Source organism: Arachis hypogaea, chromosome 17 (genome assembly GCF_003086295.3).
Source record: "Arachis hypogaea cultivar Tifrunner chromosome 17, arahy.Tifrunner.gnm2.J5K5, whole genome shotgun sequence".
Classification (NCBI taxonomy): Eukaryota; Viridiplantae; Streptophyta; class Magnoliopsida; order Fabales; family Fabaceae; genus Arachis; species Arachis hypogaea.
In genome coordinates this window covers 91103178-91108194 of record NC_092052.1, presented here as the reverse complement: position 1 = coordinate 91108194, position 5017 = coordinate 91103178, and the positions used below count along the sequence as shown (strand labels likewise).

Genomic DNA, 5017 nt, shown 5'->3' with positions numbered 1-5017 from the left:
TTCTAACTTCCTAACTTCTTTTCTTTTCAAAATTTGTTTCAACTAACTAACTAACTTTTTGTTTGTTTCTTAACTTTTTCAAAACCACCTAACTAACTCTCTCTCTCAATTTTCGAAAATATCTTCTCTCTTTCTCAAAAATTTCTTTTTTTATTAACTAATTATTCTTATTTTTATTTTTAATTTCAAAAAATTTTCGAAAAAAAAAAATACTAAACATTTTTCAAAAACCATTTTCAAAAATCACTAACTCCTTTTCAAAAATAATTTTCGAAAATTCCCTCCTTCTCTCTCATCTTATTCTATTTATTTATTCATCTACTAACATCTCTTCCTCACATCATCACCAAATTCGAACCCCCTCCTCTATCTGTGTTCGAATTTTTTCTTCTTTTCTACTAACAATAAGGAACCTCTTTACTGTGACATAGAGGATTCCTCTTCTTTTCTTTTTCTCTCCTCTTTCTTATGAGCAGGGATAGAGAAAAAGGCATTCTTGTTGAAGCTGATCCAGAACCTGAAAGGACTCTGAAGAGAAAATTAAGAGAAGCTAAATTACAACAATCCAGAGACAACTTGATTGAAAATTTCGAACAAGTAAAGGAGATGGCAGCCGAACCCAACAACAATGCAAGGAGAATGCTTGGTGACTTTACTGCACCAAATTCCAATTTACATGGAAGAAGCATCTCCATTCATGCCATTGGAGCAAACAACTTTGAGCTGAAACCTTAATTAGTTTCTCTGATGCAGCAGAACTGCAAGTTTCATGGACTTCCATCTGAAGATCCTTTTCAGTTCTTAACTGAATTCTTGCAGATATGTGATACTGTTAAGACTAATGGAATAGATCCTGAAGTCTACAGGCTCATGCTTTTCCCTTTGCTGTAAGAGACAGAGCTAGATTATGGTTGGATTCTTAACCTAAAGACAGCCTGAACTCTTGGGATAAGCTGGTCACGGCTTTCTTAGCCAAGTACTTTCCTCCTCAAAAGCTGAGCAAGCTTAGAGCTGATGTTCAAACCTTCAGACAGAAAGAAGGTGAATCCCTCTATGAAGCTTGGGAAAGATACAAACAGTTGACCAAAAAGTGTCCTTCTGACATGCTTTCAGAATGGACCATCCTGGATATATTCTATGATGGTCTGTCTGAGTTATCTAAGATGTCATTGGATACCTCTGTAGGTGGATCCATTCACCTAAAGAAAATGCCTGAAGAAGCTCAAGAACTCATTGACATGGTTGCTAATAACCAGTTCATGTACACTTCTGAAAGGAATCCTGTAAGTAATGGGACGCCTATGAAGAAGGGAGTTCTTGAGGTTGATACTCTGAATGCCATATTGGCTCAGAATAAAATATTGACTCAGCAAGTCAATATGATCTCTCAGAGTCTGCATGGAATGCAAGCTGCATCCAACAGTACTCAAGAGGCATCTTCTGAAGAAGAAGCTTATGATCCTGAAAACCCTGCAATAGCAGAGGTAAATTATTTAGGTGAACCTTATGGAAACACCTATAACTCATCATGGAGAAATCATCCAAATTTCTCATGGAAGGATTAAAAGCCTCAACAAGGCTTTAATAATGGTGGAAGAAACAGGTTTAACAATAATAAGCCTTTTCCATCATCAACTCAGCAACAGACAGAGAACTCTGAACAAAATGCTTCTAAATTAGCAAATCTAGTCTCTGATCTATCTAAAGCCACTGTAAGTTTCATGAATGAAACAAGGTCTTCCATTAGAAATCTGGAAGCACAAGTGGGCCAGCTGAGTAAAAGGATCACTGAAATCCCTCCTAGTACTCTCCCAAGCAATACAGAAGAGAATCCAAAAGGAGAGTGCAAGGCCATTGACATAAGCGCCATGGCCGAACCTGTGAGGAGAGGAGAGGACGTGAATCCCAAGGAGGAAGACCTCCTGGGACGCCCAGTGATCAATAAGGAGCTTCCCTCTGAGGAACAAAAGGACTCTGAGGCTCATCTAGAGACCATAGAGATTCCATTGAACCTCCTTATGCCCTTCATGAGCTCTGATGAGTATTCCTCTTCTGAAGAGAATGAGGATGTCACTGAAGAGCAAACTGCCAAGTTTCTTGGTGCAATCATGAAGCTGAATGCCAAATTATTTGGCATTGATACTTGGGAAGTTGAACCTCCCTTGTTCATCAATGAACTAAGTGATCTGGATCAATTGATATTACCTCAGAAGAGACAGGATCCTAGAAAGTTCATAATACCCTGTACCATAGGCACCATGATCTTTAAGGCTCTGTGTGACCTTGGTTTAGGAATAAACCTTATGCCCCTCTCTGTAATAAAGAAACTGGGAATCTATGGGGTGCAAGCTGCTAAAATCTCATTAGAGATGGCAGACAGCTCAAGAAAACAGGCATATGGACAAGTAGAGGACGTGTTAGTAAAGGTTGAAGGCCTTTACATCCCTGCTGATTTCATAGTCCTGGATACTGGAAAGGAAGAGGATGAATCCATCATCCTAGGAAGACCTTTCTTGGCCACAGCAAGAGCTGTGATTGATGTTGACAGAGGTGAAATAGTCCTTCAATGGAATGAGGACTCCCTTGTGTTTAAAACTCAAAGATCTCCCTCTGCAACCATGGAGAGGAAGCAAAAAAAAGCTTCTCTCAAAGCAGAGTCAACCAGAGCCCCCACAGTCAAACTCTAAGTTTGGTGTTGAACTCCCATATCCAAACTCTAAGTTTGGTGTTGGAGAGTCTCAACAAAGCTCTGCACATCTGTGAGGCTCCATGAGAGCCCACTGTCAAGCTATTGACATTAAAGAAGCGCTTGTTGGGAGGCAACCCAATGTTTATCTAATTCTTATTTTTATTTGTTTTTCATGTTTTCTTAGGTTCATGATCATGTGGAGTCACAAAATAAATATAAAAATTGAAAACAGAATCAAAAACAGCAGAAGAAAAATCACACCCTGGAGGAGCATCTGTCTGGCGTTCAAACGCCAGAACAGAGCATGGTTCTGGCGCTGAACGCCCAGAACAAGCATGGTTCTGGCGTTCAACGCCAGAAATGGCACACAAATGGGCGCTGAACGCCCAAAATGGCCACCAACCTGGCGCTGAACGCCCAGAGTTGGGTACAAAGGCATTTTTACATGCCTAATGGGTGCAGGGATGTAAATCCTTGAACACCTCAGGATCTGTGGACCCCACAGGATCTCCACCTACCTCTACTCACTCTCTTCTCTCTTCTCAATCATCCTCTATTCCCAACAAACACTCTTCCCTATTAACCACTCACATCCATACACCCACTACCTTCAAAATTCAACATCTCTCTCTCTCCCACCCAATCCCACCCATATGGCCGAATACACACTCCAATCCATCTCCTCCATATCTTCTTCTTATTCTTCTATTCTTTCTTCTTTTGCTCGAGGGTGAGCAACATTCTAAGTTTGGTGTGGTAAAGGCATAGCTTTTTTGTTTTTTCCATAACCATTGATGGCACCTAAGGCCAGAGAAACCTCTAGAAAGAGGAAAGGGAAGACAAAAGCTTCCATCAAGGGTCTATAGCTCAATGGTAGAACATTTGACTGCAAATCAAGAGATCCCTGAGATACCTCAGGGAATACATTTTCTTCCACACAATTATTGGAAGCAACTAAGGGTGGAACATCAAGAGCACTCCATCATGCTTCATGAAATAAGAGAAGATCAAAAAGCAATGAGGGAGGAGCAACAAAGACAAGGAAGAGACATAGAAGAGCTCAAGGACATCATTGGTTCCTCAAGAAGGAAACGCCACCATCACTAAGGTGGATTCATTCCTTGCTCTTATTTCTTCTGTTTTTCGTTTTCTATGTTATGTGCTTATCTGTGTTTGTGTCTTCATTACATGATCATTAGTAGTTAGTAACTTTGTCTTAAAGTTATGAATGTCCTATGAATCCATCACCTCTCTTAAATGAAAAATGTTTTAATTCAAAAGAACAAGAAGTACATGAGTTTCAAATTTATCCTTGAACTTAGCTTAATTATATTGATGTGGTGACAATGCTTCTTGTTTTCTGAATGTATGCTTGAACAGTGCATATGTCTTTTGAAGTTGTTGTTTAAGAATGTTAAATATGTTGGCTCTTGAAAGAATGATGACTAGGAGACATGTTATTTGATAATCTGAAAAATCATAAAAATGATTCTTGAAGCAAGAAAAAGCAGCAAAGAACAAAGCTTGCAGAAAAAAAAGAAAAAAAATAGGCGAAAAAAAAATGTAAAAAAAAAATATAGAAAGAAAAAGCAAGCAGAAAAAGCCAATAACCCTTAAAACCAAAAGGCAAGGGCAAATAAAAAGGATCCCAAGGCTTTGAGCATCAGTGGATAGGAGGGCCTAAAGGAATAAAATCCTGGTCTAAGCGGCTAAACCAAGTTGTCCCTAACCATGTGCTTGTGGCGTGTAGGTGTCAAGTGAAAACTTGAGACTGAGCGGTTAAAGTCAAGGTCCAAAGCAAAAAAAAAAAAAGAAAAAGAGTGTGCTTAAGAACCCTGGACACCTCTAATTGGGGACTTTAGCAAAGCTGAGTCACAATCTAAAAAGGTTCACCCAATTATGTGTCTGTGGCATTTATGTATCCGGTGGTAATACTGGAAAACAAAGTGCTTAGAGCCACGGCCAAGACTCATAAAGAAGCTGTGTTCAAGAATCATCATACTGAACTAGGAGAGTCAATAACACTATTCGAAATCTGAAGTTCCTATAGATGCCAATCATTCTGAACCTCAATGGATAAAGTGAGATGCCAAAACTATTCAAGAAGCAAAAAGCTATAAGTCCCGCTCATATGATTGAAGCTCTGTTTCATTGATAGTTTGGAATTTGTAGTATATTCTCTTCTTTTTATCCTATTTGATTTTCAGTTGCTTGGGGACAAGCAACAATTTAAGTTTGGTGTTGTGATGAGCGGATAATTTATACGCTTTTTGGCATTGTTTTTAATATGTTTTTAGTAGAATCTAGTTACTTTTAGGGATGTTTCAT

At 39.0% G+C, this 5017-nt stretch overlaps 1 non-coding gene across 1 annotated transcript; it reads right to left on the bottom strand.

Moving 5' to 3' along the window:
• Positions 1-1001: 1001 nt before the first annotated feature.
• Positions 1002-1109, bottom strand: LOC112767656 (small nucleolar RNA R71). Its single transcript, XR_003185097.1, has one exon. It is a non-coding gene; the product is annotated as a small nucleolar RNA R71 (small nucleolar RNA).
• Between the last annotated feature and the right edge of the window lie 3908 nt (positions 1110-5017).